The sequence below is a fragment of the Hylobates moloch genome, unplaced genomic scaffold, assembly GCF_009828535.3.
Source record: "Hylobates moloch isolate HMO894 unplaced genomic scaffold, HMol_V3 SCAFFOLD_2, whole genome shotgun sequence".
NCBI lineage: Eukaryota > Metazoa > Chordata > Mammalia > Primates > Hylobatidae > Hylobates > Hylobates moloch.
The window spans coordinates 10,641,604-10,666,645 of NW_026652277.1; the positions used below are offsets into that span (position 1 = coordinate 10,641,604).

Below are 25,042 nucleotides of genomic sequence, written 5' to 3' on the forward strand. Positions count from 1 at the left end.
CATTCCCACAAACAGTATACAAGGGTTCCCTTTCTCCAATCAGTGCCAGCATTTCTTATTTTGTGTCGTTTTGATAATAGCCATTTTAATTGGGGTGAGATGATACCTCATTGTGATTTGCTTTGTTTTGTTTTCAGTACCAGTAGGGGCATTGGAACAGGGTTAAAAATAGAATTCAAAGAGCAGGTTAGCAAGGTTAATCTGAGGGTAATCTGTAACATCTATCATGGTGGGAAGAGCCAGCAGCTTGTAAACTCCTTGAGGAGTGGCCCCAAGTCTACTGTGCTCACGTTTCTATCCTCAACACCTAGCATAGTGCCTCCAGCACACAACACGTGCTCAAATATGAATCGAATGAACTCATGAGTAAATGGGAGCTAAGAATCTTTCTGAATGGTTGAAGCGAGAATAACAAGTGCATGAACTAAACTGATCATTGTAGAAACAAAAACAAAATAGTTGATTACAGAAAATATTGGGGAAAACTAATCAATATTATTTGCTTAAACTCAGGCAATGAAGGAGGGAGCGAGCAGTCCACATGATTCTCCATTTCTAGTTTAGGAATGTCATAGTATCATGAACAAAAACTAGGGATGTCTGGAGGAAGAGGCATTCATTGGAAATGCAGAGCTAGAAAGAGGGGTTTTTTTTTTTTACTGAGTTTGAGAGGATGAGGGTTGAGGGGCAGTTCTGGATGTAGAACTTGATGTTTGGGCATTTAGTAAGAAAGCATCTTGTATGTTGTTTGCACGGAGGTTCAGTTGAAGCCATTTGGGACACCCAAATGGGTTTTGCAGTTGTCTTATCCTGGTGACATTCCCTGCTAAATTAGACAAGATGCAAATTTGATAGAGATTCCTTAAGAACAAATAATGTTACTTCAGAGGTAAATGCAATACTCAAAAGGATTTTAATTTCTTCTGGTAATTTCTCAGGAGAAAAAGGAAAAAGGACTTCTCTCGGGTGACTTCATCATAGGCTGTGCTTCTCTTTTGACCACCCACCTCAATTGCCGTTTTTTCCTGACATTCACTGTGGAAATTTGGTGCACGACACTGTTGGGGGAGATCTGTTGGCAACAGAATCGTGTACGCTGCTTATTCTCATCTGGCCTTTCACATCTTGGCCTGGTATTCCTTGGCTTATTTTGTCATGTCTGGGGTTTCATCTGTTCTGGGTTCTTGCCTGAAGCTCTGGCAGATGACAGTGTTCAGCTGAGAAAGCCCTATCCAACTTCAACTTCCATGATGCAAGAATTTCTCTTGAATACCAGGGTGAATGGAAACCCAAGATTCGTGAGACATTGTAGCTATTCATTTTGTCACCTTGCTTCAGTATGGCCTAAGTGTCCATAGGAAATTAAAATTTCCTATAAAAGAGCAGAGATGAGTTTGAGACAGTGCTTTGAGAGAAACTTAGGCATAACAGGTAAGGGAAAATAGGTCATACAGCTGGTAACTAATATGGCATATCATCCCAAGGGTTGTTGAGCCACAAGGACTTCACGTTTTGTTAGTTAATGTGTGTGGCCACTCATACATCATACAGGGATGCCTGGGAAGTTAACAAAGCTATGTTCCCATTTCTAGCAGTAATAAAGAACAATCCTACTTTACAATTGGGAAATGAATTACTGCAAAAGGAATTAATCCCTGGAAAGCAAGATGGTGTCACATTGGTTTTTAGGAATTCTCATAATCCAGTGGTTCTGCAAATATTTCTTATAATTCTTCATCCTTTCTCTCTTCCACTCTCTCATGGATTTTTCTCCCTTCTCTGATACACATGCGCCTTCTAGTTGACTTTTGTAAAGTAGAAAGAAATAATAAGTTCTTGGATCACACCTGTAATCCCAACACTTTGGGAGGCCAAGGCAGGTGGATCACCTGAGGTCAGGAGGTCAAGATCAGCCTGGCCAACATGGTGCATGGTGAAACCCTGTCTCTACTAAAAATAAAAAAATAAAAAATAAATTAGCCAGGCGTGGTGGCACAAACCTGTAGTCCCAGCTACTCAGGAGGCTGAGGCAAGAGAATCGCTTAAACCCTGGAGGCAGAGGTTGCAGTAGGCTTACCATCTTGGCTAGATGGTACCACTGCACTCCAGCCTGGGTGACAGAATGAGACTCCATCTCACAAAATAAAATAAAATAATAAAGAGAGAGAAAAGAAAGAAACAATAAGTCATTCAGAGGTTGGAAAGAAGGTAAAGAAATGGTTACTTTGAATGGAGCAATAATCACATTTTGACATAAAGATTGTCCAAGATCACAAAGTAATCTGCATAATTGTGCAAAAATTCTCATGTTACATGACGGTTCTCCCTGCAGTATACACTCAGCCTGTTAGTTTTTGTATCTAGAATCTTAGAACCTTAGAGCTCCATGGAACCTGTTTTGCATCGTCTCCTTGTTTTACAGATGAATAGGCTGAAGATCAGACAGTGGAAAGCAAGTCTTCATGACCACACTATGTGGGATCACTGGACAAGCTAACATTTGCTTGGGGTGGATGGAGTCCATTTACCATTGCAGGGCCCGTTCTTGGGGCAGAAGAGTCAGGAACCCTTTTAACTACTTTCTGGTTGTCTGTACCTTTTCTGATCACTTCTTTGGTAACTTGTATCCCCCATCCCTGGGGACAAAATCTTCATTTCTAGTGTTTTCCACTATAACCTTGTTCTGGTGCTGAAGCAAGCAAAAGCAAAGTGCTGAAACAAGTGTCGATGCTGGCATATCACAGTGTAGAATGGTGCTCCTCAAATTTGGGTGGCCATGGAAGTGACCTGAGGATTGTGTTTAAATGCATGTTCTGATTCAGCTGGACTGGGGCGAAACCTGAAATTCTATATTTCTGACAAGCTCCCACGGGGTTTCTGATGATTCTGGTCCTCAGACCATCCTTTGAGGAGCAAACGACTACAGAGCCACCAGTCCCACCTTTGAAAGAAGTAACCAACACTTGCCAAGTCTCTCATCCAGAGGTTTAAGAATATGATGCTTAGGCTCTAATTACATCTCAATAAAAATGAATGAATGAATGAATGTAATGCTTTTATTTATTCTACCTTCTTTCTTCTTTTTTGTTCTTCTTTTTTTTTTTTTTTTTTTTGTGACAGAGCCTCGCTCTGTTGCCCAGGCTGGAGTGCAGTGGTGCAATCTTGTCTCACTGCAACCTCCGCCTCCCAGGTTCAAGTGATTCTTCTGCCTCAGCCTCCCAAGTAGCTGGGATTATAGGCAAGTGCCACCACACCCAGCTAATTTTTGTATTTTTAGTAGAGACAGGATTTCCCATGTTGGCCAGGCTGGTCTCAAACTCCTGACCTCAGGTGATCCATCCGCCTTGGCCTCCCAAAGTGCTGGATTACAGGCGTGAGCCACTGTGCCTGGCCTGGCCAATTCTACCTTATTTCTGATTGGCTTCTTCCCATTTGTTTTCTGAGAAGGTGCTACAAAGCATTTTGGAAACTGGTACTGCAGGAGTAATTTATCTTCAAACTCTGAATTACTGTAAAACAGCTGTGGAATCCTGTGGATTGAAAAGAACTTGAGAAAGGCAATATTCTGTTATTGAGCTTAGGATACAGTATCATATTAGGATACAGCATCAATCAAGATTTGACTTTCACTTCTGAGTTTGTGATGAGTAGCTATAATTGATGGAGTGACAGAAGTTTTTATATTAGTGTTTATTTTACCAATGTGAAGTGTTATTTGTGTCAAGTAATTGAGTTCCTAGATGTTCTCATTCTGTATCAGTGGCTGTAGACAGTGTAAGTCTAGATAGCATGATAGTGTATGAATGTATATATATATATGGAGGGAGGGAAAGGGGGACTATGAATTAACCATAGTTTTGATATTGATTCCTGGAAACTGACATTTATTGACTGCACAGGTATTCAAATTGTCTTTGTTTATTTACTCTATATGCACTGAAAAATATTAGAGAAGCAAAATTCTTCTCTACTTTTGACTCTATTCCCATTCAGTCTATCCCCTCCACTAAAGTAAACTGAGGTATCTTAGATATAGAAATCTAATTTGGAATGACTCAAGAGAGATAGACGGGAAATGGGTAATACTGAATATGCAGAATTCAATCATAGAAAACTAATCACTTTAGTGAAAAGCCAGCTATTCTTTGTTTTCTAATGGGCATGTGATGTTGATGAAAAATAGCATTCAAGTAAAGTTTCCCAAGAACAACTGGTTTGATTCAAGGTATTATATTATTTTGCAGTGTAGGAAATGTTATTTAGATTTAACAAAGGGCTGAACAGAGCAGCCAATCCAAAGACCCAAGTACCAAAGGATTATCTTTAAATGTAGAGAATGAAAAATACAAGAACATTGTATTTTGGGCATCAGATGATAATTCTTTCAGAGAATATGCCTGGGTTTTCCGTGTCCTTCAAATTTCATCTGAATGAACACTTCATGGGTTTTTGTGACACTGAGGGATATGTTAAAATACCATTGCAAACGTGTCAGGCAACTTGAGTTTAGAAGATTCTCAACTTGAACTATTTTAGCATTCTGCTATTTGAATTACTTGGGGGAAAACAGGAGTTGTATGACAATTTGGAGGTCCTTTTCTTTGTCTCCCAAGTGAGTTTGTAGGTTCACTGAATTTCCCCGAAGAAGATCTTGAGACAAGAATTTGAGTCTAAGGACATGAGGGAGGGGGATGTGAGACAGGAATGGAGGAGGTCAGCAAAGCCTGAGTGTAGGTGGATTACTGCCTGGACAACTCAGGCTCGAGCCCGCTGGGGACCCCGTCAAGCACTGCCCCACTGAGGGATGAAGAAGCTGCTGTCTTTTTCCATCTGCCCTGCCTCTCGCTAGTTGAAGTCACCCCAGGGGTGTTTGCTCTTGTGTGCATCTGTCTTTCTCCATGCCTAGGCCAAGCGCTCCTGCAGCAGGAAAATCCCTCTCTGAAAGTCAGAAAGCCTGAGATCCACAGGCTTCTTGGGGAGGGATCTGCAGACCACCTTCAGGGCAGGCTGAGGTCATATAGGCAGGGCCCTGACAGTCTCCACCTTATCAGTGTGGCTACTGTTGTAACCCCATCACCTGGTCTGTTGTGCTTGATAATTAGCAAGTTCTTTGGTTTTGTCGTTGTTGTTGTTGTTGTTGTTTTTGAGACGGAGTCGGAGTCTCGCCTGTCACCCAGGCTGGAATGCAGTGGTGTGATCTGGCTCACTGCAACCTCTGCCTCCCGGGTTCAAGCTATTCTCCTGCCTCAGCCTCCCAAGTAGCTGGGATTATAGGCACCAGCCATCACACCGTGATAATTTTTGTATTTTTAGTAGAGACAGGGTTTCACCATATTGGCCAGGCTGATCTCAAACTCCTGACCTCAGGTGTTCCACCCACCTTGGCTTCCCAAAGTGCTGGGATTACAGGTGTGAGCCGCCCTACTCAGCTGATAATTAGCAAATTCTTAATAAGTGTTTATTCAATGAAGGGAGGGAAGGAGAAAAATGAATGATTCAAATAGAATCAGAAAAGCTAGCATTGGCAACATGTCAGGCAGCGTCCATAGACAGATCAACGATTAGAGATAGTTTTTGAAAATATAATTTTACTTCTGATTTAGGTCCCCAACCTAATATCTAAATTTTATGCTTGCCAAATTTATTATGTGTGTGGAGGTGGGAAAAGAAACAAAAGGGTTGGCACGAGAGAACACATACTCTATATGTCAGCTACCTTAACTGTAAAGGGTGGCACTTGGGGGAATTGCTGCCTTAATTCTAAAGGGTGGCACTTGGAGGAATTACACTTTTCACATCAGTAGTTATACCTGGTTTTTTGTTTTGTTTGTTTTTTACAAGATTAGCATATGTTTATCTTTGATTATTCAAGATAAATCAGTTCCCAGTGTTCTGGGCAGTTCCCAGTTCTCAATGAATCATTGAAGAACTGTGGATAATCCCTGCTAAGTCCCACAAAGGCAGCTAACTTGCTCCTTTGTCATGTAGGGAAAGGAGTAGTGTGGACTGAGGAGTGCAGGTTTGAGGTAAGGACGATGTCCAGCATCCAGACAAAAATGAAAAAATTGCTTTAGTCACTTGGACATTTTCAAGTATCAAGAGGTTCCGTGTCACACAAATGGCTTTGTTTATATTCTACTAACATATTTGAGTGAAGTATACAAAATTCAGTAACTCATATGGATATTTTAAATGCATGGCACTAAACATAGAAACATCTAGGAATAGCATGGGATTGCTTTCATTTATTATTCTGGTAGTTCTCATTATGTACATAGTAGTTGTAACCTGAGAGTGTGTCTGGCCAAGCATAAATCTCAATGTGTTCATATGTGTAGTGTATGTATGTGTGGCATGAAGGGTAGGGAGAAGAAGGGTTGCAGAGAGCTGTTCCTTCCAAAAATACATATATTTTTGGCTTATTTGCTGGTTTTGATCATCTGTAACTTTTGTAGCAATCATGATTTCTACATGATTCAGTGAATTACCCTGCAGTGCTAATGTAAAACCTCAAAAGGCCATTTCTCTACCAAACATCTAAGTATGCCAACTGTGTTAACTTCGTAACTTATAGTCAGGGTGATCTTTTATCTTCTTCACGGGGTCCTGAGTGATGTTGTTCTACAGAAACAACACCAGAGGAAAAGGGGGCTCACAGAAAAGCAGAATTGAGCATGCAGAAATGGAAAGTATCTGCAAAGGGTTAATAAGTTAGAAATACATATTCCCTGCAAGAAACAAGAGCAGAAGGAGCTTGGCAATGATTACTTTCTCTTTTTTTCTGGAGGAGTGAAGAAATGTGCTACGGAGACACCATAGCCAACTTGGACCGAGAGTGCTGGAGTGTTTTCCTGCCCCAAGGGTCCTGATGCCATCCCCCTCTCTAGGCCTCCCATGACCCTGGAACTGGGTGGCAGGCCAGCTACAGAGGAGTGTGGGAATTCAGTCCATAAACCCTTGGTTTCTTCTAGCAGGACTCCCAGCTCCTCTTGACAATTTCCTCATACTGATTTATTGATTTAATTTCTGGTTGGCAGTGGTAGTAGTTATAAAGTAAATTTACCCCAGGAAAACAAGATATTTTGGGAATTCACTAATGCTAACGCTGCACTTGGATCCTAGAGCCACTTTGCATCTGCCCAAATCAGCTAGAGAAAACAACAGCCAAGTGACACCCAGCAAGCAACAACGACTCGTCTCTTCCATTTAGTCAGTTGGGATGGTAGGAATAGAAGGATATGCGTGTTACTTTCCTATTAATAGTTAACCTTAGAAATCAAAAGTCGACCAGGCGCAGTGCCTCACGCCTACAATCCCAGCACTCTGGGAGGCCAAGGCGGGTGGATTACTTGAGGTCAGGAGTTTGAGACCAGCCTGGCCAACATAATGAAATTCCTTTTCTACTAAAAATACAAAAATTAGCCAGGTGTGGTGGCAGGTGCCTGTAATCCCAACCACTGGGGAGGCTGGGGCAGAAGGATTGATTGAACTCAGGAAGTAGAGGTTGTGGTGAGCCAAGATCACACCACTTTACTCCAGCGTGGGTGACAATGAGACTCTGTCTCAAAAAAAAAACCAAAAGTCAATAATCTTCATAACATCATGTTCCTTATCATGTATCATGCATGAATTTGTGAATTTTGACAATATAATTTTCTGTCTTCATTTTGATTTGGGCCTCAGGAAAAAAAAATTGTCTTGGATGTGATTCTTTTCTACTCTTGGATTATGCAAAAGGGTTAGCTTACATGCAATATTGGTTATCTGCTTATGTATAAAAATGATTCCAAAAGTTAGCTGCTTAAAACAACAAACATTTGTTATCTCGGTTTCTTGGGGTCAGGAAATTGGGCACAGCTTTGGTGGGCACTCATGCCTTACCGTCTCTCACAAAGCTGCAGTCAAGGGGGCTGTGATCTGATATGAAAACTTGACTGTGGATGGATCTGCTTGTAAGCTCACTTGTGTAGTTGTTGGAAGGATTCCGTTTCTTATGGTCTATTGGACTGAGGGCCTTAGTCCCTGCCTTTCTGTTGCCTGGGACCACCCTCATTTCCTTGCCATGTGGGTCTTTCCATAGGGAAGCTAGCTTCCATTGTAGCAAACAAGAGAGAGAATAAAATCTGGCCACAAGATGGAAGTCATAGTCATTTTGTAACTTAATCTAGTGACATGCCATCCCTGTTACTGCACTCTCTTCATTATAAATAAGTCATGAGGTTCGGCCCATACTCAAAGGGGGGATTATACAAAGACATGAATACCAAGAGGTAGGGATCACTGGGGGCCATTTTAGATGCTTTCTACGTAGACTTGATTCTAAAATTGCTATATGATGGAGAGTTATTTTTGATGCAATAAATGCTAAGTTCTAGGACAAATTCTTAATTATTTGTGGTGATGTGGATTAATACCTTGAGAATGAAGACTAAATCATAGGTTCAAGAAAATATGATGATCAGATTAACTATTTCTTGGATAATTGGCAACAGTCCCATTGTGGCCAAAAAGGAACCAGAGTTCAAGCCAAGGGGAAGCTCAGGGCAGGACCCACAAGTATTGAGCTATTTTCCAACAAGCCAGGATGCCCATAGAACTGAAGCTTCAGAAACTTATATTTGTAAAATGAAATGCACCTGCCGCCTGTTAACCAACTCCTCTTCCTTGCCCCTCCTGTTGTCCTTCCTGTCTATATAAACCATTAACTTTATTGTTGGGGAGAGGACAGATTTGGGGTTTGTCTCCCATCTCTCCAACTGATGTCAGCTGAATAAGGTCTTCTTCCTGGCAACACTTGTCTCAGTGATTGGCTTTCTGTGCAGCTAGCAAGGAAACCTAGACTGAACCTCTAGCGTTTGGTAAGAGTATCGCTATCAAGTTGCTACCCGTGAGGGGCAGAACTCCCACATGGGGCCAAAGGAAGAGTGTTAGTTGACCTCTGGAAGGAAAAAGCCATGTGGACCCGAGAGCTACAGACAATGGTAGGAGCAGAAACTCGTTCATATTTCTTACAAGGATGGGCAGATTAGGATAGGGAATCAAAGTCTTATGATCTAGGCATGTGCTAGGAAAGATTGAGATGCTCTAGAAGGACTCTGGAGCCTGAGGCAAAACACTGTTCTTGAAGAACTAGCTATATCAGCTACCAAACATTGCTCTTTTCTGTTTGTGTTTGTTTGTTTGTTTGTTTGACATAGTCTCACTCTGTCACCCAGGCTGGAGTGCAGTGGCACAATCTTGGCTTACTGCAACCTCTGCTTCTCAGGTTCCAGCAATTCTCCCACCTCAGCCTCCTTAGTAGCTGGGATTATAGGCACGCACCACTACTCCCAGCTATTTTTTTTTTTTTTTTTTTATTTGTAGAGATGGCGTTTTGGCATGTTGGCCAGGCTGGTCTCAAACTCCTGACCTCAGGTGATCTGCTTGCCTCAGCCTCCCTAAGTGCTGAGATTACAGGCGTGAGCCACCACACTCAGCCCCAACATTGCTCTTTAATATGACTCTGAAACTTGCCCATGTGAGGGTGGACCAGCCATGCCTTAAAAAGTAGTTCTCTACCCTCACAAGGGAAGGCAAGCTGAGTCCATACTTAATTATGAAATAACATAGTAGAAGTCAAGAGTCTCTTTTCTAGTATTGGGTCTATCTAGGTGTGTGACTTTGAGCCTTGGAAGTCACTTTAACTCACTGAGTTTGCATAACTGATCTGCAGTGTCCCTACCCCACCACAAAACTTTACAGAAGTTGTCAGTGACTTACATATAGCTAGATCCAGTAACCACTTCAGTGCATCTATTACTTGGTATGTTGGCAATATTTGATACCATTGAGCACCTCCGTCTTGAAACACTTCTCACCTTGGCTGTAGGTGATTTGGGAGTTACTGGCAAAACAATTTGACCTGGAGAAAGTATTTTGCATGAGAAGAACAGAGGATCTGAACTAGTCCACAGTCATCACAGGCACTAAGGATCAGGTGAAAGCAGTGCACACAGAAGCAGCCTTAGCCTCTGAGTTAAGAAGGAAGCCAGGGTGGAGTGGATTTGAAGTGAGTTGGAACTGAGCAAATATAGGAACTTCATTTCATTTAAGAAGCTCAGCTTTAAAGGGGACAAGAGAGGTCCCCTCACAAGAATGGTAGTCAGCGGGTCAGAATAAACTTGGAAGGAGGATTTTTTTTCTTTTTTTTTTTCTTTTTGAGATACACTCTCACTCTGTTGCCCAGACTGGAGTGCAGTGGCGTGATCTCAGCTCACTGCAACTTCCACCTCCCAGGTTCAAGCGATTCTCATGCCTCAGCCTCACGAGTAGCTGGGATTAAAGGTGTGCACCACCATGCCCAGCTATTTTTTTGTATTTTTAGTAGAAATGGGGTTTCGCCACATTGGCCAGGCTGGTCTCGAACAACTGAACTCAGGTGAGCTGCCTGCCTCAGCCTCCCAAAGTGCTGGAATTATAGGCATGAGTCCCTGCATCCAGCCAGATGTTTCTTAAAGAGAGGAGAAACTTACTCATCTAAGTTCATAGAAGGCATCAGGAGAGGGGGGAAGGGGGCAGAGTCCCTGAGAAGGCAAGAGGGCATGGGATCCAGGGCACAGACGGGATCAGCCTGAGAGGAGAGCCTAGGCTTCCATCTGAACAAGGATGGAAGCAGGAAAGCAGTGTGTGGATTCAGAGCAATGTGTGGGACTGGAACATCAGGGAGTCTTAGACATTCAGCCTAAGAACGGATGGGAGCCGTAGGTGCTAACCCAGGAGTGGGGACGCTGCCAGGGGACCCAGCATAGAAGCAGGGGGAACAAGGTTGTTTGGTGGAGGGGGCAGCTGACAGCATTTCCCTCCTTCGGCTTCATGCAGTAGCCTTGGGCCTTGGCTGATGAGCAGGTTTTGGGTATCATGGGAGGGAGGAAAGCAGGTAACTTGCCCTGAGTACCTGCTCTTGGCCAGACCCCAGCACATGCCACCTATAGGCACCACTGCATTTTGTTAGGGAAGTGACAAGCCCCACCTGTGGTCTTCCACCCTGTAAGAGGAAGAGCCAGCTCTGCACCGAGACCTGTGTGATTTCCAGTTTAAACCACACTGTGTGCCCAGGACCAGGGACAAGCCAAGAACTACCTGGGCCTGACTTAGGTGGGCTTGCCAGCACAGCTTTGAAGGTGAAATCCATGTTTAGCCATCTAGGCAGTACAGGGAGGCTGGGAATGTCACTGGGGCTCAGTGGAGGCAGCCAGAGCTCTGGGAGCCCCTCTCTGGGTGTATCTGAGTAGTAAATGGTGTTGCTGGCAGTCACTGGCATGAACCCTGCGGTGCTGTTGATCCCACACACCTAATGTCCTGGGGGAGTCAACAGCCAGGGCCCCTCAGCAGCTGCTCCAGGATAGAAGCCCCAGGAAAGGGGCTGTTAATGATGTTGACAAATTTCTGGCTGGGTTATTATGGGATGTTAATGGGTACCCTCAAACAATATGTTTCCACCTCCCACGGTTTCCCCCCTACTGGTTTGATTGAGAAAACCATAGCTACCAAAAGTGCAAGATTTGTACAAATTGTGTAGCAGGGGATTGGGCTGTAGGCAGGGGAGCCCCCTTGGGGAGGAATTTACCTTTTCAAAGTAGAGGGGAACAGGTGCTCTGGAACTGGCGTGTAGCTGCGAGAGGGTGGGGATGGCATTCCTGAAGTGAAAGGTTACCCAGATTAACAACACTCTGCTGAAAATGATGCCATCCTGGCTCTGTCATTAAAACAGGTGGCTGTCATTATGGCCTCTGGCTCATAATGGGAAGATAATATAGGCCGGGAGAGATTTATATGAGCTCCAGAAAGATGAAATTGCACATCAAGAAGGAAACAAGGCATAAAGAGGACCAATTTGGGGAATTTCTCTCCCCACTGGAATGCACGTGATACTCATTAAGGGTATAGAAATTGTTTCACTCTATCCAGAGGGTTAAATTACCTACAGAGCTTTCATTTATTCAGTTTTTATTTAAGTAGCCTTTGGGGAAGACTCCTTTTTCCCTCTTTGGATGTTTTCCTTCAGTTTAAGAGATTAGTAAGCATAAAAGTGTACTGTATATGATAAAACTTACCCCTTTTCTTTCCCTGCAAATGATGTTGGCCTCTCAGTAGACTGTTGGAAATCAAAAGGTAGGGGGATATATGTTCTCTTTTTCTTTTCCTAAAGAAGATAAAGTTTTAGTTTTGTTTTTTTTTTTAATTTAATAAAGACTCACATGTTGACTGCCAGGCACTATTCTAAGCCCCTTACAAATGTTAATTCATTTAATACAATAATACTTCTAAGGTAAGTTCTTTTACTGACTCCATTTAGAGATGAAGTATAGAGAAGTACGAACCCTCTGTACTTACCTAAGTTCATACAACTAGGACCTCATGTGCTTGGGGTTGCCACCTATGCAGATTTGCTCCAGAGACTATGTTCTTAGCTGCCACAATCCTCTGACTATACTATGTCTGTTTCCATTTTAACAGGCATTTAAATGACCCATTTGTCCCATCTTTGAGTCTCTCTTCTGCCAAGAACACATTTTAAAATCTCTCCCTGTGAGGAGTTGTTGCATTAAGGTCGTTAAGATGGAAGAATGGCAGCTGTGCTGGAGCAGACAGTGTTCTCCATTGCACAGGCATCTTTAGAATGTGCAGCGCATGTCACAGGCAGGTCTGGAAGGCTTTGCTGTCCTTGCTGTGTGTAAGATCGGAGAAGGCAAGGAAACCTTCCAATCCATTAGAAGTGCACAGGCTCGCTTTCAAACACAAAAGCTCAGCACACACTTACTCTAGCCAGTCCCTTACCTGCTACACAAAATCACACCTTTCCATGCACAGTTGGAAGGACATTTCTCTGGTGATCCTGAGCACATTTTTTCCTGGCGATTTAGAGCTGATTGGGCACAGATGGGAGGCAGGGTTATTTACCATTTTCCTCCCCTCCCTGTTCACCATTTGACATCAGAAATGAACAGCTCTTTTGCCTTACAAGGCATAGCCAGATTGCCAAGTAATTACCTTGATTTATGAGGGCAGGAATGGAAGGTAGCAAGAAACATCATTTGTAACTGGGGATGGTCAGATTAACATTCCCCGAATTTGTCGATTATTTCATGTTGTGTTGAATTCCTAACAAGCATACGAAAGAGGAAAGCGGTGTCCTATTACCTCAGTGTCCTCAGTGCCTAGAACAATGCCTGGCTTTCAAGTTTATAGAATCAAGAAATGTATGAGGGAGTGAGTGCCTACTGTGTAATCCCCACTAGACACCTGAATTCCTTCAACTTTCTGCTTTCAAAGTCATGAGTAGTGTAAGAAGACACATACACACATCTTCACCACAAAAGAAAAATATGGCATTTGAGGAGAGAGAAAATGCTTCCAGTCTGGGGCCACAGGAAAGTCTTCGTGAAGAGTGTGTTGGAGCAAGCCAGCAGGGGAGAGATGGGATCCCGTAGGAGCTTGAGGCAAGAACGTCCAAGCATGGTAGGAAACTCACAAAGAATTGCCCTTGGGGTGTTAGATATGTACAGATCATGCAAGGGAACGAGAAAGCTGGATGTAGGTTTGGACACATTGTGTGGGTACCCACTTCTCTTAATTCAGAAATTTAAACATTCCAGAAGCGCTGGGCCTCTGTATTTTGCCAGAAACCTGGGCTCATCAGATCATGCAGCTGGAAAGTGGGCAAGTTCACATGGATGGAGAGAGGGATGGAAACCACTTCCATAATACAGCCTGGTCTGCACCTTCTTCACCCATAGTCCTCCAGTTCTGTATTCTTGGTCCTGTATTCAGTATCTCAATACAGACCTTGCTTCCCACCTGAGCTCATGCTGCATCTTCTCTAGACCAGGAGGTGCCCTCTGGGAGTTTACATCCAGCCCTTACATGTCTCTCTTAGCTAAAGTAATAGCAGAAAAATAGCTAGCCTCAGGAGCATGTCCTGTGAGCTAGGCCCAGAGTGCCCTGCTCTGGAGGGAAAGGTTTGGATGGTTTCCAAATTTGGGGGCTGCTGTCAAAGCCACACCCTGTCTTGTGATGACACCTTCTGTGTTGGGCCTAAGACTTGATGTTCTGCTGTTTGATCAAGCTTTATGTAAATTTGTGGGCTTCAATTTAAACTTTGGCTAAATTGGTTGTTTTCTGAACATTTCAGAAGGCTTCAAGAATGTTCAGGAAGCCAAGGTTACATGAAGCCCCGCTAGGCTGGGAGGGCTGTTTCTCTGCATGAAGCACCATAGTTTCCTTTCTGCATGATAGTCGGAACCTCTGAGCTCTTCCTCTTCATTCTCTACCTATCCACATCCCTGAGACGGGCAGACCCTCTTGCACGGTGGCTGTCATGTTTTTACGTTCTAAATCTTGGGCTCTTTCAAACTCTCCATGGTCCTTCTTATTGTGATCAAACCCCTGTCTGAATTCTTCTGCTGCTGGCATTGGCTGTCTCTGGCTTCCTGCAAAAATGCTTACCTGTCTCTGTACCCATCTGAAAGGTAAGTTTCCTGCTCCTGACTGTGGAGAAGCAGGAGCAACTCCTTCACGTGTTCCAGACACTGCCTGGACCTAGGTTCCCCCAAATGAACATGCACACACAAACAGCAGGTGACAACAGTATTTACGCAGAGAGAATTGGAGGAGGTGAGGGGACCATCTCTGAGAGAGAGAAGGGAAATTCAGGGTGAAAATATTTGCATGTGAAGTCTCACTTCCTGGAGTTTGAGGGGATCCTCTATACATGTGTTCCCTCCGTCTCCAAGGCCACCTCCTCTCAGCTTTCTCCATTGCATCCCCTGCCCATATTCTCTCTCCTTTCAACCCTGTGCCACTCCCAAAGCCACTGCACTTTCTGGAGCAACGTATCAGTCCCCAAACCCCACTCATGTCATGTGGATGGCACAGCTTCCAGTGGGGCTATGCCTCTAGGCAATCTCCTCAGGCCTGGCATCACCACTGTGGATAAGAGAGATGGTACACCCAGTGCCATGCTGGAGGCCATCATGCTGCAGAGGAGGGTGGCAGAAGCTTCTCAAGCAGGAATACATTAAGTTTTGTTTTGTCTTTTAAAAACCTCACCCAGAGGCCAGGCATGGTGGCTCATGCCTGTAATCTCAGCACTTTGGGAGGCCGAGGCAGATGGATCGCTTGAGGCCAGGAGTTCAAGACCAGCCTGGCCAACACAACAAAACCCCATCTCTACTAAAAATGCCAAAAAAAAAAAAAAAAATTAGCCAGGCTTGGTGGCAGGCACCTGTAGTCCCAGCTACTCGGGAGGCTGAGGCATGAGAACCACTTGAAGCTGGGAGGCGGAGGTTGCATTGAGCCAAGATCACACCACTGCACTGCAACCTGGGTGACAGAGTGAGACTGTGTCTCAAAACAAAACAAAACACACACACACACCAAAAAAAAACTCACCTACAAATTCAAACTCACTTTACATGACTTGGATCAGTTTTGGCTGAAGACCCTTATTTTGTCTACCTGAGACATTCACATTGTTTTCAGGTTGATGGAACTTTGCCTTTTTCAATGCTAAAAGGACACAGCATCCTCTTTCTAACCCTTGGTTGCTTGACAGTCTTCTCTGATTACCTTGGCAATGCCTGGGACCATATATCATCACACCTCCCTCCCCTGCTTCCTGAGTTTATCCCCTGGCTGCAGGAGGCGAGTTGAGGGTTTGCAGCTTCCCTGGGTTTCCCTACCTTGACCTTGTCTTCTTGAAGAGAGGCAGGAAGTTTGCACTGGGAAACGGCCAGGGCCTGAACCGTGGTTTCTGAATCTTGCAGTTGCTAGAACCCCAGAGGTCATTACTAAGAAGAACCCAGTGCAGTGTGTGTGTCTGAGGATGGGAGGTGCAGGTGAGAGAATGGCCATTCTTATGTGCTTCTCTCTGTGGTCCCAGCGAGGTCTGGGTCTGAACAAATGGGGCAAAAGGCTCCAAAGAGTCAGGATTTCACATGGGGACCTGGATAAAGACAAAGGAAATGTGTGATGGTCTTATAAATAGTGATAACTGCAGGAGGAAGTGATACCATTCTTAATGTTCATTTTATTCTGTGTGTGTGAGGGGATACGTATGATTTCTTTAACAGCACCTTATCATGGGACTGCCTCACTCAGGGACATATAGAAGAATGGCAGAATTGCAAGGATTTCTTGAGGGTGACATGAAGAGGGACTCTGGGGACCACGATTCCCCATTGCCGCTGCCCTCTTTTGGAAATTAGATATCATTTACTTATTTATCATTTTTGCACATCACATTGCAACTCTCCTGATTAAATTGCCTCGGGGCACAAGTACAAAATATGAAAGTTCAGTTAAAGTGTGTAAGACAGAATAGCAGCAGCTATCAGCATGTATTAAATACGCCTCTACTGCAAAATGTCTCTTTGCAAAAAGTGTGCCATGCATGGCACCCGGAAATCTAGGCCTGTGCTGAGCCAAAGGAGAATTTCCACGGAAAATACCTTGGCAGTCAAAGTTGAGAACAGTCAGATTTGAGCATTGTGGTGTGTGTATGTTGTAGTGGTTATTCTCTCATGATAGGATTGTGGTAACTCGTGAAAATAGCTCCTGTCCCAATTTCAGACCCCTCTATTTCATGATTTGTTATTTAGCTAGACACTTGGTGTCTACAAAAACCATTTACCAAAGTCATCAGAACAAATTCTTCAAACCACTGGGAACTCAACTTCAGCACCATCCTCCTTTTCTTTTTTCTTTTTAGAGATGGGGTCTCACTCTGTTGCCCAGGCTGGAGGTACGATCATAGTTCTCAGCAGCCTCGACCTTTTGGGCTCAAGCCATCCTCCCACCTTGGCTTCTGAGTAGCTGGGACCACAGGCACGCACCACCCTACCTGGCTATATTTTTGTAGAGACAGGGTTCTCGCCACATTGCTCAGGCTGGTCTTGAACTCCTGGGCTCAAGTGATCCACCTGCTTTGGCCTCCTGAAGCACTGAGATTACAGTCATAAGTCACTGCACCTGGCCCTTCTCCAATACAAAAAAAGATTTTTATGGTATCAAATATTCAAGCCCTTCATTGTAAAAAGTTTCTGTTCAGTGAACAGACACCAGCAAAGGGGAAGGGTGATTGAGTGAGTGGCTGAGGATGGCTCCAAGCCATTTTACTCCTCCAAGGACACTAGTTTTAAAGGTTGAAAACCACAGCCCTCCCAATTCACCCGGTGTTCAGTCTTTCCACTTCTCCTAGTGTCTCCCCCTTAGAGCCAGCCCTTGAGTAAAGAGGAAAGAAAAAGATTCATGCTTTTCCATTTAAATCAAACTCTACTCACTTAGAAAGACAGAAGAAGAAATAAAGAGATGCCTTGTGTTCCATCCACCTACCCAACCCACCCCCAGCCTTTCTCCTCCCATGGGCCCAGCAGCCCAAACTTAATGAAGTCAGCATCAAGCTGGCACAAGAGGGGAAGATGCATTCGGTGTGAAGAGAACACTGGATCCCATCTTCAAAACGCCAGGCGCCTCCTACACTGACCAATGGCTCCTCGGTCTTCTGCATACTGAGCTGCTGGGATTGGCCAAGAGGCCACAGAACACCTTGGACTCTATGATCCCAGAGAGATAGTGGAGTCCAGGTGGCACCCACTGCGAGCATCATGTTCAGTGGCTACCCTGAGTCATTGACTGAAGCCCCAGAGCTTCTCTGCAGGCATCCAAGGGGTGTATCTTCAGATCTTTTCAAATGTCAGAAAATGGCAACCAGGAATTACTTTGCCAGCATTACCATGTTGGTTGTATGATCTAAGACAAGAACCACATCACAACAAACTCATTATCCTTCCCCACTGGAGTTCCACACCCATGATGCACTTTTCTCATCACAGCTCTGTGATCCAGACCAACTCTGAAAAAAGCCGGACTCCCATGCCTTTGAAAAATGGGGTATTGGACCAAACCCCAAAGATAGGAGCTACAGTTGTGCATGGCTTCAGGGCTGGAGCCTCTTGAGGTGGAGGAGGAAATTACGAAAACAGAAGAAAGGCAGTGAGCGGGGAAGGAAGTCAGGAATGAAGGCTTCCAGCCATTGGACTCAGGAGAGGAAGTTAGCGCAGAATAGATTCCCAGAGAGTGGCTTTCCCTGGCAAGTCCCAGAGTCTCCACAGGGTGTTTCCTTCTCTACATAAATAGATACTTTAACATCTGTGCATGTCTGTGTCTATCTACATATATTTATTTATAAAGAATTAATGAGTATGAGATGGTCCAGAAAAAAAAAAAGAGATGGGGGATTGTAGTTATTTAAGGAGCTGCTTTAAGGTTATTTTTAATCAGGCATTTGTATAATGTAATTATGGCCAATGACCTTATAGGAGAGAAGTGTAGTTGAAAAAGGAAATTAAGCAAAGATAGAATAGATAAATGATGCCTGACTGTTTTTCACCATTTGGTCCATATGTAATTAATTTTCCTCATTCCTCCCGTAATCAGGCATCCAGAATTATCTCTACATTTTTAAAGGGCTCAGGTTTGCTAGTAGTAAAAGATGATGCTACGAAACAGATTGGTGAGTTGGTTCAGATGTCTCCATAATGGAAACACAGTCATAAAAATGCCATCACCTTCACATTGTGAGAAGATAAAATGCAATGCTCATCACGGATGAATGGTTACTCTCGTTCTGTCCTCGAGCCACAATCAATTGTACATCATTAACAAGACACAAAATCTTTACTAATTAGCTTTTATGATTATATTGTTATTGCATTGAGGCTTTTAAAGCATTGAAAATCGAGGAGATAGGATGCCCACAAAAGAGAATTCTGTGGCAAGGGAGGAAAATACAGTCCATCACTCATGTCATTTCAGAAACTTTCACTCTATACCATCTATAATTACCATCTATAATTTTTAGCTCAATTCACTGTTCAGATTAATATTTTTGGTAAATGAGTGACAACTGGTAAGGAGAGGGGGAAGAATATTGAGTGTGCTTTCACACCCAAAAGAAATTTAGCTGCTGAATATATCTAACAAGAATAATTGTCCATTTTCTCTTTGCTTGAAATCTTCAAGACTGCTGTTATCAATCCTACCTACGTTTTCTTGTATATTGTGCTTCTCTAAGTGTAAAAAAATACAATTCACCCAGTTAAAAAGAAGTTAGAGCCATATCTTCCACCAGGATGAATTTCAAATGGATCAAAGACTTAAATGAAAAATACAAAATAATAAACTTATCAGAAGGAACCATGTGAGAATTCTTTTATGATATCAGAATGGGGAAACCTTTTTGAAACCATCAGACAAAACCCGAAGACTGCAAGAGAAAAATTAGATAAATTCAACTACATTTTGAAAAATTCTGCTTGGCAAACTAAAATATACATAACAAAAACACCACAAGCAAAGTAAAGAAAAAAAATGACAAACCAGAAAAAAAAATTCGTAATTCGTCTATTTCATAGGCCTGCTATTGAAAATATATCAAGAGTTGCTACAAATCAAAATGACAAAGACTAGTAGACCAATAGAGAAACAGGCAAAGTGTATGAATAATCATTTTGCAGGAAAAGGTATTGAAATTATTTTAAAATGTGAAAAGATGCATTGCACACTCCTAATAAAGCAAATGCAAATTAAACTCCATCGTGATACCACTTTTTGATGATCAGATTGGCAAAAGTCAGAAAATTTGACAACAGATTGTGTAAATGATGGGGTGAGAAACAGCCTCCCCTCTCCCATTGTGGATAGGAGCATAAATTGGTACAAAATCTATAGAGGGCAATTTGGCAATTTATTTATTGTTATTATTACTTTGAGATGGAGTCTTGTTCTGTCACCCAGTCTGGAGTGTGGTGGCACAATATTGGCTCACTGCACCCTCCACCTTCCAGGTTCAAGGAATTCTCCTGCCTCAGCCTCCCGAGTAGCTGGAATTACAGGCACATGCTGCCATGCCCAGCTAATTTTTGTATTTTTTTTAGTAGAGGCAGGATTTCACCATGTTGGTCAGGCAGGTCCTGAACTCCTGACCTTGTGATCCGCCCGCCTTGGCCTCCCAAAGTGGTGGGATTCAAGGCGTGAGCCACCGCACCTGGCCAATTTGGCAACTTCTAACAAAATGTCAAATGTACCATTTTCCCGATCCAGCAATTCCACTTCTAGGAATTTATCTTACAGACACATTTGTTCGAAAAGACTTATTTAAAAGTTATCTAATCCTGCACCATTTGTAGAAGCAAATGGTAGAAAACATCCTCAACAGCTGTCAATAAGGAACTTGTTAAATTATGAACCATCAATTCAATGGAATGCTATGATTCTGTAAAGTAAAAATAATGATGTTCTTTACTGATTTGAAAAAATTCCACAAGATATATGATTGAGTTTTTTAGAAAAGCAGCATATAGCAAAGAATACATAAATATGCTATATCTTTTGTTCCAAAGGGAGAAAAAAAATAATGTACTCATGCATTTATTGTTTTAAAAAGATAAATCATAATCCACAGTTCTTAGAAGGTCAACTGCCTATTTCAAAGGCTCCAAATAGCTTAGCAATTTTATTTCTGTGATCTTCCCTTCTGGTTCGAGCAATCTGTGTAAGGTTAAATGTATATTTTTTAAAGTATCATTTATTGATTGCCTACTAGGGCTTGAAATTTGTCATTCACCTCTCTTTAAACCTCACAACAACTGCCAGAAAGATGGTGTTCTCTCCATGTTATTGATGAGAGGCAATAGGTAACTTGCTCAAGGCCACGTGGCTAAGAAATTGCAAAGCCGGTATTTGAACTCATGTCTTTCTGGAACTAAAGTGTGTGTGCTTCCCACTCAGCCACACAGTGGTTGTATGCGAGTATGCCTCGCCTGCCCTTGGGGCCTCATGTGAACTGATGACTGGCGTTTTCACCTCTAGCTGTGCATCAGGGACTTTGCAGCTTCCTGAGGCCCAACCCAGATCTATTGAATCTGACCCCATGAAATAGAGCTTTTGCATGTGGCTATCTCAGAGCTCCTTGAGTGAGCCTGAAACACAGTTCAGAACCACTGCTACACAATGAAGCCATAATAGCACACACTCTCGACATATGAACTCATTCAACCGTCAGCCACCTGTGTGGAGTAGGTACTGTTACTATAACCATTTCATGGATGCAGGAGCTCAGGCTTAGAGAGTTTGGATACTGTGCCCAGGTCACACAGCGAGTAAAGTGAGCTGGGGCTGAAATTTAAACCCAGATAGTCTGCCCCCAGGACAGTGATTCATCATACTGTATTTTTAGCCACCCACTCTGCTTATGTACAGCAATTTCAATAATAAGACAAGAACCAGATACTAGGATATTGTTGTAGGATGATTCTGTGTTCATGCAGGTTGAGGTCAAAGGCATCACAGGGGTCCCTTCAAGTTACTCAAGAGGAAACGGAAGCTCCAAGAGGCAAAGTGACTTGCTAGCATCCCATGCCCGACCACAATAGTTTAAACACTAACCCGAGCCCCCCTGGTTCCCGCTAGGTCGATCACTGCAAATCAAGTCATCATTTGGAATTGTTCAGACCTAAGTTAGGAAAGATTACACTTGTTACAAAGAAATGGAGAAGAAAGGGCAACCGAGAATCCATTTGCCCTGGCTTTTAAATTCGTCTTATATGGATGGGTCTGTTTACAGATATTTTTATAACAACATCCTTCTTCTGTTTCTCCTCTAAGTTTGATGGGGAGCTTACTGAATGTCGATACTGAGTTATTTTCCTTTATTGCTGCCACAAAACTACCCTTAATAAGAAGTGAAAGAAAGAAGAATGGCAGCTTATGGTGTCTCTGCTCTATTTCTTCAAGAGAGTGCCATAATCAAAATGTTAGGGCTTTAAAACGCTTTTCTGGAGAAAATGCTTGCCTGTCACGAGTGGGAAGTGTTCCAGGTACTTTATTGACTTGCATATTTCTCTCCCTTTTTCGCAGTTATTTTATCCTGGATGGAGGCCATCAGATGGCCACAATTTTGGAAGCAGCCCAGACTTGGATCTAATCCTGTTTCTGCTGCTTTTAAGCATTGTGACCCAAAGCACTTTCTTACCTTCTCTGAACCTCAGTGTTAACTTCTCTACCATAGTGTTAAATAATATCTGCTAGACAGGTCTTTGAGGTGATTCAGGGAACTGCCATATGCAAAGGGACCCGCAAAAGTGGGTTGCTGGCCGGGCACAGTGGTTCAAGCTTGTAATCCCAGTGCTTTAGGAGTCCAAGCCGGAGGATTGCTTGAAGCCAGGACTTCAAAACCAGCTTGGGCAACATAGCAAGATCTCTGTCTCTACAAAAAGAAAAAAAAATTAATTAGCTGGGTGTAGTGGTGTGCGCCTGTAGTCCCAGCTATTTGGGAGGCTGAGGCTGGAGGATCGCTTGAGCCCAGGAAGTCAAGGCTGCAGTGAGCTGTGATTGCACCACAGCACTCCAGCCTGGGCGGTAGACCAAGACACCGTCTCTTAAAAAAACTAAAAAAAAGTGATTTGCTCAAAGTGGGTTGCCCTTGATTTCAGGTCCTCTTAGAATGAGCCTAACTCTGCCTTCTTATAACGCCAATGAGTGGCCCCACCTCTGCCATCTAAGCACTTCAAGATCAAGTGTAGGCTCTTGCACAAGAGAGCTCTGGAAGTATTTAGAGGCAGCCACCTTCTCCTCTAATCCTCTCTGTTCTGTGCCTCTCTGGAGTTCCTGACATTTCCACAAATAAGTCTTAGTCTCTTTACCATTTAACCAGTTTCCCACTAATTCACTCAAACTGATTTATATATTTAGATATGACCTCAGGTGCTGGTAAAGTTATTGGAAAGAAGTACATTACAGGCAATGGTACATTAGCGCTGTGATTGAATTAACATTCTCTTTGTGCATGTGTCTCCTCTGGGATTCATTCGCTCTCGCTGAAGGGTGATCTCAGATGCCTTCTGTTTGAATGTAAGAGGATGAATTGATTCACCTGTGAGGCTATGTGAGTTAAGGCCAGAAGAAACCCTACTGGAATTAACCAGGATCTACTTTAAACAACCATCAGGCCACCAGGCATTTGTTCCATCCATTGCTTCAGTCTTTCTTTCTCCCCATCCCTCCTCTCTCCCTAGATAGAGGACAGAGAGGTCAAAGTCAGTGGGCGACCTCTTATCTGAAGAACACATTCAGGATCACTTCTGTACTCCCGACGTAGTAAAATGACTCATAATTGGCCAAATTCTCCAGCTTCTCCTTGCTCACATGTCTTCAAAAGAGTTGGTAGCTGGTGAACAGAAACTGGTTTGAAAGTCAGGACAAACAAGGGCCCTTTAACTCACAAACCACGTTTTTCGTCGGTTTTCCCCATCTTCCTAATTGGGATCACATTCTTTGCTACGTCTTCTTCTCACCATCCCATGGTGAGATGATATGAAACTAAGCACTTGAATCACTTCAGATTGTTTCGAAGAAAATCATTTTATGTCACCATTTTTGTTACGTGTTTCGGAGGAGCACTATGACTTAAGGAATGTATATAAAGTCTTCACCAGGTGTGGGGTGAAGTAAGCAGATTAAATGTGAGTGCTTCTTTAGGAATAAGTAACTGAGTCTAGCGGAGAGCTGTATTTCATCAAAGAAAAGTTTAGACTAAAAGCGTATATTGGTCTCTTCTCTGTCCATCTGTCTAGAAAGAAGGGTGGATAAAGGGAATTTGACAAGTTTCAACAAGAAAGAAAAACTTGCTCAACATGAGGGAGAGGTTTTGCTGAAATCTGTGCTTGGCTTTTTCCCAGAAATATCACTTTTCCTGGGCTTTGCAGCTGAATTCTCTGGGATCTATCCTCAGAAGTCCTATGTGTCCCAATTCATCTGCTTTTAGAATGAACCACATTTTAAAAGGGGAAAATAGAACAAACGGTGGAGTCAGGGAGATGGAAGTGAGAAACCCAGCCATCTGCCCAAGATATTTTGCACCCCAACTTGGGATTCTCCAGAGCTAGCACATGGAATGTGGAGCATTATGGAGAAACTGTGACAGAGGGCCTCTGAGTTGGAAAGCTGCTGCTCTGCCCTCATTTGGAGGCATCCTCTCATGTTCTGCCTCTCAACTGTTAGAAAACCAACAAAGATGGCTGGGCGTGGTGGTTCAGAGCTTTGGGAGGCCAAGGCAGGAGGATCACTTGAGCCCAAGCATTCAAGACCAGCCTGGGCAACACAGCAAGACCTCATCTCTAGAAAAAATTTAAAAATTAGCCAGGCATGGTGGTGCATACCTATAAGTCCCAGCTACTCAGGAGGCTTAGGCAGGAGAATAGCTTGAGCCCAGGCGTTTGAAGCTGCAGTGAGCTATGATCACACCACTGCACTCCAGCCTAGGTAGCACAGTGAGACCTAGTCTCTTAAAAAAAAGAAAAAGAAAACAAAGAATAGGGCCACAACAACATCACAAGGTATGTATGTATGGCGCTTTGGTTGACATTTACAAGACAAGGCTAAAACATTTTTTCAGTCTCAAAAAGTCTTGGATCCAGGCTGGGCACAGTGGCTCACACCTGTCATCTCAGCACTTTGGGAGGCCAAGGTGGGCCGATCTTTTGAGGTCAGGAGTTCGAGACTAGCCTGACCAACATGGTGAAACCCCGTTCTACTAAAAATACAAAAAAATTAGCCAAGCATGGTGGTGGCCACCTGTAGTCTCAGCTACTCAGGAGGCTGAGGCAGAAGAATCACTTGAACCTGGGAGGCAGAGGTTGCAGTGAGGTGACATCACGCCACTGCACTTCAGCCTGGGCAACAGAGAGAGACTCCATCTCAGAGAAAAAAAAAAAAGTCTTGGATCCATTTTGATGCCTTCTGTGGCACTTCGCATGAGGAATCTGTGCTTATCAGTTATCAAAGTAAAGAAGACTTTATTATGACCCACTAGTTTCTATATATGGTGTACTCCCTTTAATGAGAGGCTGATCACCTTCCACAAGTATTTATCGGGCATTTTAAACACTTTGAGTTCCGCTCAGAAGAACACAACTTTAAAAATTTTTTTCCATGCATTTTCCAAGGG

The 25,042-nt window shown here is 43.3% G+C and overlaps 1 protein-coding gene and 1 long non-coding RNA gene across 4 annotated transcripts in view; one reads left to right on the plus strand and one right to left on the minus strand.

Moving 5' to 3' along the window:
- Positions 1 to 25,042, plus strand: part of CELF2 (CUGBP Elav-like family member 2) — an 872,815-nt gene that overhangs the window by 462,253 nt on the left and 385,520 nt on the right. The window lies entirely within an intron of this gene.
- Positions 895 to 17,824, minus strand: LOC116469800 (uncharacterized). Its single transcript, XR_004248353.2, has 6 exons — positions 17,522 to 17,824; positions 13,030 to 13,140; positions 12,093 to 12,181; positions 11,606 to 11,675; positions 9,760 to 9,901; positions 895 to 1,372 (listed from the first exon to the last, which is right to left on the minus strand). It is a non-coding gene; the product is annotated as an uncharacterized LOC116469800 (long non-coding RNA).